Genomic DNA, 13503 nt, shown 5'->3' on the forward strand with positions numbered 1-13503 from the left:
TCCTATAGCCTAGTTGGTACAGCCATACCCTTGCAGCCGGTGCACCACTCCACTGTCTGGAGGGTTTATCACGTGCCCGTTTAGAGGTTTCTAATGTCTCCTGAGATCCCCTGGGGCATTCCAGATGTTTGTTTGGGAAGGTAGGTGGAACAGCAGACCTGGATTAAGCCCCCGTCAACCCAGGCAGTGAAGCCAAGGAACAATTCAGCTCCCCCCAAAGCAGGCATCCCTGCTGACCGGCCGAGCCCCCTCCAGACAGGGCTGGCCAGACCAAGCGGGTCTCCAAGGGCTGTGAAGGGAGCTTCAACACCCAGCTCGCATGGAGACACCCACAATCAGCTATCCAAGCCTGACCGTATTTGTGGGACCGTGGAGCTGAATCCCCCCTGTTTACACTCTCTTAGAACTCCCCAATTGCTAGGCAAGGTGACTTAGCCTAGACCTCTCTCAGTGAGACATTTGAACACACATGGAGTAGGCTAAGAGAGTGAAAATGCACAGTTACAGCATATTAGTTAACGGTTTGTAATTTGTTAAATTGCCATTACTTGAGTCTCCATCTGATCTACAAAGGAGAAAGAACGAGAACGAAGACCTGTTCTTGTGAAGCTGATTTCTTCTTCCCAGTTCTTCATCTCTAGTTTTCAACCTCTCATTAAAAGGTCAATATTTGATTAAATAAAGACTTAAGTAAATATACCCACTATACAAAAATTACATTAGCAACCATGCATGTTTATAACTAGGTCTGCTCTCCCTAGTTTAAGCCAACTACTCCAGGCATGTTTAACCCTGGTTTTGTGACACCTCGCTTGTCCTGAAGACCTGCCCCTCCCTGCCACAGAGCTGCATCCCTGGGCAATCACAATGCTGTTCAGATAAACAACTGGCTTGTGATGGATGACAAAATGACAAAACATTTCTGTATGTCCTGTCACCATATGACGTTACTGAGACCCAGCGAACCGGAGATTAAGTAACGTCTGGGACAAAACGATGCTTGTGCCACCACTGTATCATTTTCAACAATTTTACCTTACTAACTAGCTACTAACCTATGCTGTTACTAGGGTGCTTTTGTTTCTATACTCTTCCTTATGTCCCTGAGCCACTCAACCACAGATCTTTCTTTTTACTGTATTTATCAGTTCCCTTCACTTGACAGCTTCTAATTTATATCAGTTTACATTTTTTATGATGTTTTCAATTCTGTCTAATCTCTGCCCCTTTAGGACACACAAACACACCCACACTATCTGTTCCTACTTCGGTCCAAAGTTTCTTTTCCCATTTTCCTTGCTCACAGCTCAGACATTTCTTTCATTTTGACTCTGTCCACTTCCCTGGAAACCCAGTGTGGCTGTCCAAGAATTCTTCCTTCTTCCAGATGCCGTATAGTGGGGAACGTCTTCACTTAGGAACTGCATGTACTGTCCTGCTTGACAAGCTATTATGGATTTATAAAGACTTCCTTATCTTCTTTGCTCCCTCATGAAGAGACTTCTCAGCCAGAGATTTCTCAAGATAACTGCATGATAAAGGGCCCAAACCCAACCCCTAGCCCTGAGTGACACAGTTTGGTTTTTGGCCACTCTGGCTTAGGGCTAGCTCTATCTACAGATTCTTCTTGGAATGTGGTGGCTGGAGTAGTCCCGAAGAGCCAGGGTATAAGCTATCATTCACTGCTGTAGGTAGTCAGGTCTTCCAACCGCCTCTTATTTTCCAACATGGATGCAACCAGAGGTTGCAGAATCAGGAGGCAGGCAGCCCTTGCTGCATCTCCAGCAGACACGTCTCACTAAGCCTGTTCAGCCATGTGGAGGACAAACAAATCAACAACAATAAAACACATTTAAAATATTAGTCATTGGTTTCTTCTGCTTCCAAAGAACTTGTGCAGTTTTGGCCTCTAAAACTCCTTTCTTGGCTGTTTCTGTTGCCCTGTGAAAAATGGCATGTCTGGGAGGAAGAAACAGTGGCTTGCCAGTCACAACTTTTCCAGCAGCCATGTCCTTCCTGAGCCACGCTGTGTCACACCTGGTCCAGGACAGCCCAGTGGTGGCAGGGACATATCGTGCTGAGCGACCCAAGACCACTTCAGTCACAGGCAGTCGAAACCTGCTCCATTTCCAGCCCTGCCAGGAACGAATGGCCATGGTGTGGAAGAGGGCAGCACATGACGCACAAATACATGTTGGCCTCTCTGTAACTCACCACCTCTGGTGAGTGTCACAGCCAGAGGAACGTGGCACTTGGGTGACAGAGGATACGGTCTGTGGCATGGAGCCTGTCACAGCTCGATTGACCTTGGTCAGGCTCTGTTGAACACAAAGGCACTGGGGACACATGGCAGCACGTTGCCCATGGATGAGGTTTTGGATGAGGACACAATTCTCCAAGTGCTTCTAATTACTGGGGGTGACCAGAGTTTATAATTATTACCAGTCAAGCATTGTTCCCTTATCTGAACGTTGCTAGCATGAGTTATTCTGACATTTAGTCATTTTTCTGAATTTGTAAAATTGGACAAGCCTTCTACAAGGAACTGGTACCACAGATGAGGAAGGGGTCACAAGGACAAATTTAAGCTCTGTAAACTACTTGCCACTACTTATCCTTGCCAAGTGTTTACTCCTTCCTTTAAAATCTCCTCCCTTGGCCATGAGCAGCATGCAGCTTTTCAGTACTTTTTCTTAGAAACCAGAACAAACATTCATGTTGCAACCGATGCTCCAGGGAGAGACTAATTGCAAGAAAATGAGCTCCAAAGCAACAGCTGGTCTAACAAAACCAATCAAAAAATGTCATTTGCTGCAGAATCTGCTTTTATGTGCAAAAATGCACATGCTGAGAGGTGAACGTGTAAGGTCCTACTTTCTTCCTTAGGGACGTGGTGTCCTGGAAAGTCCCTGAGCAACTTTAAGACCTGAGCTGCCAGTCTCTGGAAATCTGAGGCAGCAGTTGCTGCCCTCTGGACCCCCAGCTCTGACAGGCAGAGGCAAATGTGTGGGGCAAGACTTTGCTATAGCTCTGACCACGCGTCTCCCCACACCTCCCTCGTCTCTCAGCATCGCACAAGAGGGTGGGGATGCATGGGGCACGCAAGGCGCAGGCGGCAGGGCAGCACCACCCACGCCATGGCCATCTCTCTGCCCCCGGCATGGAACCGGGCTGTGGGGCCGGTTGTGGGGCTGAGCATGTCTGATTCTGGGCTTGGGGAACATGGTGTGAAGGAGTGCAAGGCTCTTCTTGTAGCCCTGGCCCCCTCAGCATAACAAAATGAAAGCCGTAACCCACAAATCTATGCCAGGGAAGACAAATTGCAAAAGAAAATGAGTACAACTTGCTCCCATGGGAATTAATGGATTTGTGTGTGTGTGTGTGTGTTAAATTCACTGGGGGAGCTGTAAGAGAGAGATTGTGTTAAAAGGATATTCCATAGCTACTTAGCCATGTGCCTAGTGTACATGGAGAAGCAGTGCTAGTGCTCTAGACACTTGCCTGGGGTTTTCTATTAATATATATCTCTCTATATATAAATATGTGTTCATTTGCTTGAATTCTTCAACTTTTAATATTAAAATCATTCTGAATAGTTACAAAAGTTATAAATCGTTCTGAATTCAGAGACTTTTTGTGCCTTGATAAACTACCAGCCCGAGTTTGCAAGTGTGTTGACTGCCTATGGTTAAACTATTTTCTTTGTTAAAAAAGGAATTACAAAAACCTTCAACAGATTCACTACCTTTTACTTAACATTTATTCTACTATATACTGTCATCAGTCATTTGCTGATGGTTATCAAACATTTCCCTTTTTTTAATGTGTGACTTAGTCTGCTGCAGGAGCTTTTATGCTGTTAATGAGCAACTGCTTTTTTTTTCCTGCAAAATACTTCATGAACTATTTTAGATATACGGAAAAATATTTCACCCTGAAGGTGGCCAAACACTGGTACAGGTTGCTCAAAAAAGCTGTAGAACTGCCGTCCTTGGAGATATTCAGCACTCGATGGGATGTGTCCCTGAGCAACTTGCTGTAGCTGGACCTGCTCTGAGCAGGGATCAAACTGGATGACCTCCAGAGGTCCCTTCCAACCTGCATAATTCTATGATTTTATTTTATTTTAAAAATATAACCTGGGGGAGATAATTTATTTTAACTGAAGAATTTCACCAAAGAAAAATAGAAAAGACACAAGTTGTGAGAGTTGCTAGTTTAGGGAATTGAGAGCTCCTGGTGCTGCTGTATGCAGGAGAAGCAGAGAGTACGTTTAGTCAAGGTGATTTATTTCAATTAAGGAAGAGCAGATACCTACATTTTTCTTTCCATGAAAGAAAAAAGTAAACCAAAATGCATTGTAGCAGTTTCTGGATCAGGAAGAGAGCTCTGCTCTGCGCAAACTGAATGACAGCTCCTCTTTCCGGTGACAACATATAGCGTGCAATTTCATGACCTCTGCCTCCAGCACATAAATACAAGTGATGGAACAGGGGTTTTCATTTTTCAGTAATTGCGTATACCTTGAGTGGAGTTTTACATCTCTCACCAACAGTATCACTTTATTTTCAAAATTATTCCTTTAAGCTATCAATCAGCCCTAAATTCAAGCCTGGCCTAGTTCCTCCGTGACTGCTAGCTGTGTTACTACATCTCCCAAACTTCACTGACCAGGCAAGAGCTAGAGGCTCCAGAAAGCCCCTGCATGGGGAGTATCTGAGAAGACTATTACTTTGCTGTTGGCTCAGAAACATCTCTTTGTTGATTTAGCCCCAGCCATCATTTAGCTATTCTCAAACCAGATGGTTCCCGGAGATTTTTCTTAAAAATGTCATCGTTAATTCATGTGCTACCCTGGGCTGAGGGCAGGAGCCGATCAGTAGCCTCACGTGGCCCCATGGGGCTGGATCCCCTGGTCAGGCCACCCGTGCATTTCCAGGGTCCCTCCATGTGCGCTGTGCCATAGGGGACCTGAGAGGACAGCACATAAAGGGGAGAGAGGAGTGCTTTTCAGGCACATTTACCTGCTTTACAGTTCACAGCCTTGATAGCATCCTCTCTGGAGGCTTAGGGGCACCAGAATAAGACCGGGCTTTCCAGGATGAAAACCTTTTTCATTTCTGCCTTTATAATGCAGATAACACCCCTTTAACTGCTCTTTAGCTGTGACGATGTTGTAACTATGGCTAAGAACAATCTCCGTCACACAAACCTAAGCCTTCCTCTTGCTTGTAGGAGAGTATTTAACTTCCTTAGTCAGATCATCCCACCCATGTGAGACCCAAGTACAGTGCAGATAATTGCCTTATAATCCTTAATGATGATAGCTTGTTTAATGGTCAACCGAACCAAGCACAGGAGAGTGTCCCTTGCCAGATGTCTCAGCAAAAAATACAAATTATGAGTAGATAAACTTTGATGAGCTTCCAAAAAATCAGGTTAACTTGGTGTAGCTGATGAACAAACCCAGTTTCTAAATTCTTACAGTCTTTATAGGGAGCTTTCTTCTTAGGAGCCAGCCCGGGGCATGATGCATGTTATCTCTAAATACTCATTCACTGAAGTCTTTGCAGGATCAGGCCTGGGCTTCATGTTTCACCTGGAAGAAATCTGTCTACTGACAGAGAAAAGTTGCTGGAAATAAGCTCCAAGAGTGATCACAGTTTAGGCAGTACTGGTGAAGAGGCCAGCCTCAAACTGTCTGGAACTGGGTTTTAGGAGAAATCACCAAATATCCAGTCTTTGCTAAAATTCAGATTATAATAAAATTGCATTAACTACTATAGCAGCAAGTGGAGGAAGAAAAAGATTTCAGTACAATAAGACATTGCTTTGTATAGCAAAATAACCGCGTGTCCTTATATTTACTGTGAAAATTGATGGGAGAAAATGACACAATCACGGCCAAACACTAAAATATGCATCTGAGGCAGCGTACCTGGCAGGCACGTCACCCTCTGCCCCCAAAACAGCCACAGCCACTGCTCTGTCCCCCGGGTCCAGCGAGCCGCCCCGAGGCAGCCCCGCGGGGGTAGCTGGGTGCCCCGGTGCAGGGAGAGCCGGGGCTGAGCACTGCGGCGGGGCAGAGGGAGCCTCTGAGCACGGCATTCCCAGCCAGCGATGGAAAGTGTAAAAATAGACCTCAGCTCTACAAAAATAGTTCTCAGTTCATCATAAAGAAACGCCTTCCCCTCTTCTGAAACTGCAGAGTTGGTCTGAAGGAAATGAGTGGAAACTTGCTTTACAAAATGTTAGGCAATAGGAAAACGTGCAGCAAGTGATAACAATGAAGTTTTTTCTTGCCATTCGTTCTTTGCTTTGTAGACTGAAATCTGAAGTGTCACAATTTGTAAGAGCATTCTGACTTTTGATTTATGTTACGAAGTGTGTAATCAGATCTGCTATTTACCAGTGACTACACGTGCTGAGGAACATACCTGATTCCAGCTGGACAGAGGATCTGATTTCTGCAGAGCTGATGCTTCTTCAGTGTAAATATTCTCTTTATAAGGTAATGGCCAAGTATTATATTTCTGCTTACATTTTTGGACAAAAGAAGAATCCTTATAACAAAGCTTTATCTGCAGATCTGGAAGTCCACGCATCTTGCTAAAAACCAATGTACCTGCTAGCTGAATTTCGGTACTAAACTATAAGCCCTGCTTCAGAATAGTTGGATTACATTCAAGGGCAAGAGGTGCAAAAAATTTGATCGTTTATTATTGGCAGGTTAAAAAAATATGTAACTCTGACCTTGCCACTGAAGTATCATCTCAGATACTATGTTTAAATAGCTGTATGTATACAAAAGCACACATGGAATCACTTCAAACTAATATCAAAGTAAGAGAGAAGAAAGCTTGTCCAATATTAAACTTCTCAGTGTCATGCAGTTAACCAAAGAGCATAAAACCCCAGAAGCATCTGCTATAAACTGTATTTGTCTGTCACTACAATGCTTCAGGGAAAGTAATGATGTGGCAGGGTGAGGAGAGTGCTCCCTTTCAAGTAGAGCACCCAAAACCAATTTCTTCTTTTGTAGACATCAGAAGCCCTCGCAGATTTGGGATTTTGAGGAACAGAGAAGGCCACTTACAAAGTCTCTTCTACACACTTTCCTCCAGTCCCTGTGCACCGTTCTTCATTTCACAGCTCTTCAGTATGATCATATGCAGCATAATGTTTCCATCTGAATAATTTGCAAGCTAAAAGCACTCAAGAAGGATATGACAACATTTGCAAAGATACAGATGCAAGATGGTTTTCACTAGGCCATTGCAAGGTACTTTTTAGTTCAAGCTTACTTCTGTAGGAAATTACATCCTCCAATAAATAGCTACTTCAAATATAAATCAGTTTAGTGAATTATGAAGTGTATTTTTATGCTTTATTTGGGTCTCCAAATCTGAGTTACTACTTGCTTAAATCTTAAGAACACGGGAAAAATAGCTGGCAAAAAGCGCGTAAAATAACTTCAGGTCAAGCAGTCAGCATTCGCGACAACGACCAGCACATGGCAATAGCATTTGAGGGGAATGCATTACTGCAGCCCAAATGATCAAAAAGACAGAATAGAAAATACATATTGTTTAAGAAGTCATTTTTTATTTTGACATTTGTAAAGAATACTAATGGTCTGCTTAAGATGATTTCTCTGTAGACTTCATACTCACCATGGGTAGTGAGTATTAGAGCCCTATTAAACAAAACATCATCAGTACTGCTATCAGCTATTATTTTGGAACAGAACATTTTTTCTGGTTGTGAGTGTGTTTTTTTAAACAAGGGGAGCATATTTTATGAAAAGGAAAACAACATATAATTGAGGTTCTGTTACCCAAGCCATCCCTCAGCTAAAGTCACACAGAAATGGAGAGGCTTAAGAAATCATTTAAGAATACAGCACGATTCTTTCCAATTATCATTACAAGAGCTAGGTAGCTGAATAAAAGGCATTTGATGAAGCTGTTGTCCGGCTTTATCCACCAGCCTTTGAAAATCTTGACAATACTGTTAATTTGTGTTCCCAACTCTCAGGATCTTAGTGCGATATAATGGATTAGGTATTTATCCTCTAGAGTCAAAGGAAAATGGAAAAAACACTTCTTCCATTAGAAAGATGAGGAACATCAGGTATGTTCCTCTACTTGTCCTTGTAGATACAAGGAAAAACCTGAAAGTATGATCCAGATTACTTAAGAAGGAAATCGATTTTCAGATTGAATGGTTTGGAAGAAATTAATTTTGATCCAATATTATGATTTTTGGAAGGTAATTTATGTTGTGGAACAGCTGACACTGTCAATACCAGATTTATTTTTAGCTAATCTCATCATTCTTTGCAAAAAAGAAAATCAGCCAAAATGAGTAAAGAATAAGAAAACTTTCTGGTTTTCCCCTCCCAACAAACAAGATGCAAAAATTAGTCAAGTAAGCAATGCTGTTGCCATAAAAGATAACAAGGAGAAGAAAATGCTTGATGACTGAGGCAATTTAATATAATCCTATCTGTTGCATTTTACTTGCAGCTTATAGTCCACTCTGAAAAAAGCTTTTAACAATTTCTCTTTATCGCTCCTGCACAGACTGGTATTAAAACCAAACAGAACAAAACACAGAGAAAGCTTGTAAAAAATGCAGATTCTAAAATAATCTTCTGTATGCTTTCACTTCGAAACAAATGATACTGATAACTTAATGTCCTGTATCATTTGTTCTACATTTTTCCAGCCATGTACAAACTTTTCCTGATAAGCAGTGATTATTATAATGGTATAGTTTTTATTAAAGAAGAAAAATAAGGATTCTTGCCCATAAAATGCAGATGTGGTGCTACATCTACACCTTTCATTGACAAACCTGTAAAAGGGCAACTGAAAAAATACACATTTCCTGTGCAACACTTTCAGACTGTCTCATTTTCAGTATTTCCTCATCATTCCTCTGTAAGACCTATTTTTCAATGCAAGAAAAGTTTTCAAGGACAAGACTAAACCCAAAAATAACATCGACTCTTGGAAAAATCAGCTTTGTCTATTGATCTCATCCAAGGAATGATAAACGTCTTAATGAGACACACTTTTTTAAAAAAAGGGCTTTTGAATGCTTGTAGAGTATTGATTCCTTCAAGAAGAAGAGCATGTTAATGGGCATGGAGCTACTCAACAGGGAAACTGAACCTGTAAAAACTCCACTAATTGTAACTCACACTTCTTGGCTACTTTGCTGTGAGTCTGTGGTTTTCCAGAATTAAAATATCAATGTAAGCTGTTGCATTTGTATGTGCAGATAACGGGTTGCAAGTTTAGCTCTATTGAAGGGATGCTCTCAGCTGCAGGCTCCAGGAGTGCCTTTCAAGCTCAGGTGCCCATCACAGTCACGTCCTGGCTCCATGCTGGCGCGAGTCCCATTGCCTCCCAACAAGTCCTGGCCAAAGCCACTATGGCACCTCACTGCAAGTCCCTGACTGTGATGACGGGGGACCCAGACCTCAGAGCACTCTTCCTCCCCACGGCACGACTTCAGGATATTGAATCCATTTAAAAAGTTACTTACAACTCGTTGTTGTAGGTTACAACCATGGGCCTGGTATCACTCTGCACATCTGCTGGACTAATAATGGCAGATTTAAAACGCAGCCTGCCAGCTTTCCTCTTTTACAACTTCTACCAGAAGTCATCTTTTGGAACACGAAGGTGCCACTGCAGGACACGGGACATGGAAGAGAAAGCTAGGACGGGTGGTGAAGCACAGGTTACACACATATTTGCATGAGCAGAAAATCTCTCTGACCATGCTATTGCTCTCCAGCTGCCAAAGATAGGACCCATCCCAGGGGAAGCAAGGAATTTTTGTTCCTTTGAAAGTTTATGAACTTACTGCTTTCAAGGAACTGTTGCTGTATTTGTACCATGAAAAATATAGATCTATCGTCTTTTTATCTAAACTTCTATACCACAGTCACATCTATTAAAAAGGCAGAGAGGCTGAAAAGCAAGAAAACCCACCGATTATAGGTTGCATATAAAAGTGTTATTTCTTAACAGACTGAGAAAAACACATCAACACCACCCCCCCATCAACTCCGTCCCTCTAGCCAGGATCCTAATGCCAAACCTAAGTGCAGAAGTACATCTTTAGGGGCCTGATGTTCAGAAGTGCTAATCAGCCACAAATTCCACTAAGTCAGAGGTATGTAACAGCTTTGAAGATTAAGCTACTTGTATTTAAGTGCTTTAATGGAGATTTAGCAATCTAACTTTATGAAACCAACTTTGAAGGTTTCATTTATATACCAAGGGCAAACAACACTGTCCCATTTTCACGAAGAGACAAGCCCGGACAGCAAGACGTTGAAGGTATTGCTCATCCCCTGAGCTGAGCAGATGGGGTGGCCTGGGCAGGGCCCTTGCCTGCTCCCACGCACGGGGCTGCCCGCACACGGGTGTCCGGCTGCAGGAAGCCAGGCGTCAACCCGGTGCTCACCCGGCGAAGAGACAGCAGAACAGCTCATCACCAGGGAAAAGGGACGCTCAAGGTGCCAGTGACAGCCCTGCATCTCTGAGCAGGTCACAGCCAAGGGGCTCTGTTTCCCTCTACTGGTAAAATGTCAAGTGATTTTTTTTTTTTCCAAATGTTTGTTTTCTGCTGGAGGTTTTCTGCTGGAGGTGTCCCAGGGCCAACGTGCGCTGCTTTGCTTGGGAGCCCTACTGGGGCCCCCTCTTTCTTCCCAAATCTCCCCCTTGGCTGAGTCCTTCTTTGCTGAGCTTGGCCATACAACCGTGCCTGTTTAATGCTGTTGACTTCAGCAGAGTTGGGCAGGAATTTAAATTATTAAGAAATATTTCAAGGCGATTTATGGGTATTTGGAAAGGCTTCATTGATTTCCCAGCGTGAAAGCAATGCCACAACACTGAAGCTATTCTAGACAACTTAACAAGTCTTTTAATGAATTGCTGCTATTTGTTTGTGTTCAAAAGCCAGAACAGAGTTTCTGTTGTTGGAAAGTCTCAAGATTACGAGCTGGTAAGAAGATGCGGTAATTGTACACATTGCACTGAGTGCACTATCTGGGTATTTTAATTGCTCAGCTAGACCACATGGCCCGCAGCTGGCTCCAGTAAGACTTCATGCATGATCATCTGTTCCAAGTTGCCAGAGGAAACATCAGTGTTCACACCCGTTAGTGGCCTCTAGAAGTACGCAAAATTAATTTGAGAAGGAGCTTTCTGAGCTTTCACAGAGAGCATCTTAAAGAGACAGGGGTTTCCCAGCTTACAAACTTCTGCCGTCTTGGAGCCTTTCAGGTTTTTTTTCTTCCCTTCCACACAACCTTCCTGATGCCAGCGGTTTCCCATGTACTGTCTAAGTGAGTGCAATTTTGATCTGTGGTAGCAGTAGCAGGGGCGGTGTTTTAAACTCAGAACACATTTGAGTTTTTCCATATGTAATAAAAACAAGTGGAGAATTTTAACTTCAGGAAAACTGAGTTATAGCTACATTTACTCCAGTGCTGCCAGTGCTTTCTTGAAATGTCCAATCGCTCATGCTCAGATACTTCAATTTAATATAACTAATAGATTACTGAACTATTGAACATGTCTTGGCACAAAGTATGTTGTAACCAGCTTCAGAAGAGCCTCTGGCAAACTGGCAGGTGCCTTGAGTACAACTATAGCTAACGCCATGTGGGTCTCACAGTGAGTAGGAATTGAAATGAAATTACAGTTAAAGAAAATTATGGGAGAAGGAGAGGAAATCGAGTGCTCTGGGGGCAAATTAGTCTGCAAATGCCTAAATACCCAATTATAACTTTCTTGATAATTTATGAACATATTTCTGTTACATCAGCCGTGGGAGTTTTTTAGAGATACCTTTGTAACTTTTGCGTGCATGCTGAAATGTTAAAAGTGTATCATAGGTTTTAGGTTCTGCTGATCAGACTCTTTTTGTTTTCACATCAATTTGTAGTTACTTTAGTTTTCCTTTTTAATTTAACTGGAATCTGTATTCTAGGAGTGCAAATTACCAGCCCAGATGAAACTGCAGTTTAATCAAAAAAGGAGAGTATTTAGCGAAGAGCAGCGTATCCTTCCCTGCGGCAGCTCTAACGCTGTCCCAGGAGCCCCACAGCCAGGGGCTGGGAGGTGCAGGCTGGTGGTGGTGGGGTGGGAAGCCTGTGGTCTCCGTGCGTGCGCAGGCACCCTTCGTACCTGGAGTCACCTCCAGAGGTGGTCCCTTGACGGGCAGGCTGGAGCACACTGCTCTTGCAGCCCTCACAAAGGACCAGGGTTACTCTCAATTCACCCAATTCACTCAATTGGGGCTACTCGCAATTTCACAGGGTTACTCTCAATTCACCCGATTCACTCAACTGGGGCTACTCGCAATTTCACACCTAGTATTTCTAGAAGAAAACTCTTCCAGGACCTCATCGTTCTGATGGCTAGAGCTCCAGTTTCTGGCCTTGTTCGTGGTCAGTTTTAATCTGATCGATGATGGCTTATATATCCCGTCTTTAAACTGAATAGTTCTGTACTGCTGAAGTTAGATGCTGATGAATTTTGTCTGCTTGCATTGCCCTCAACACCCCACTTTTTGAATGCACATGTACACTGTAAAAGTAGTGAAGAAAACGCGTGCTTTGTTGAAGCACTAAATCCAGGCTGTGTTGGAAAGTTGTTAATACTATATATTAGCCCTGCAAATTCAGTAAATGGTGGAGGAGGAACTTGGTGGAAAATAGCTGCTTAATTCAGCCTAATCTCTACTGCTGAAGATAATGGGATTCCAATGACATTACTCTCAGATTAGCTGGAAGACCATGACTGCCTGCAATAACTGTGGGCATAACTTAGCTTTCTTCTGCACTGTTGTTAATGTGCAAGAAAGCGTGCGCTCAGATGGATGAGCTGATCTCTGTTTGATTTGCAGGATAAGCCATTAGAAGAAAAAATAATCATTTCATAGTAAACTAAGCACAATTAACGGGCATTTGGGGACAACAGACATTTTTCCAGAAACATTTCTGAAAGCAGAACAGGACCACAATGGCAAAAATCACATGATTTAGAAATTCTCTAGGGAGCACAGTGTGAGAGAGAATGGATCTTTTTGTTAATCCTCAGTAAATGACATGAAAGTGGGCAATTTCAGATCTCATTGCAATTTAGAAATGAGAAAGCTGAGTGATGCTGGATCATACATCTCATTACTCACAATTTCTCAGTATTCTATAATATATTTTGCTTGGCTGGAAGCCTCCAATTTTGTACTTATGCCCCACCATGATCTTAATGAACATGAATGCTTTAAGCATGGCAGAAGGACTGGTCTCTTCTTGCCTGATTCTGCTCCATTTGGGGGTCAAATATTCACACAACATGATCAAACCTCATATAATGAAAGAGGGAAGGGAGACATCAAAGCTTTTCCATTTAACATGTTGTGATCTCAAACATATGTGAGTGAAGTGTCCAGAGCTGGAATCCTTGATGAGAAGTG

This window comes from Mycteria americana, chromosome 1 (genome assembly GCF_035582795.1).
Source record: "Mycteria americana isolate JAX WOST 10 ecotype Jacksonville Zoo and Gardens chromosome 1, USCA_MyAme_1.0, whole genome shotgun sequence".
Lineage (NCBI taxonomy): Eukaryota > Metazoa > Chordata > Aves > Ciconiiformes > Ciconiidae > Mycteria > Mycteria americana.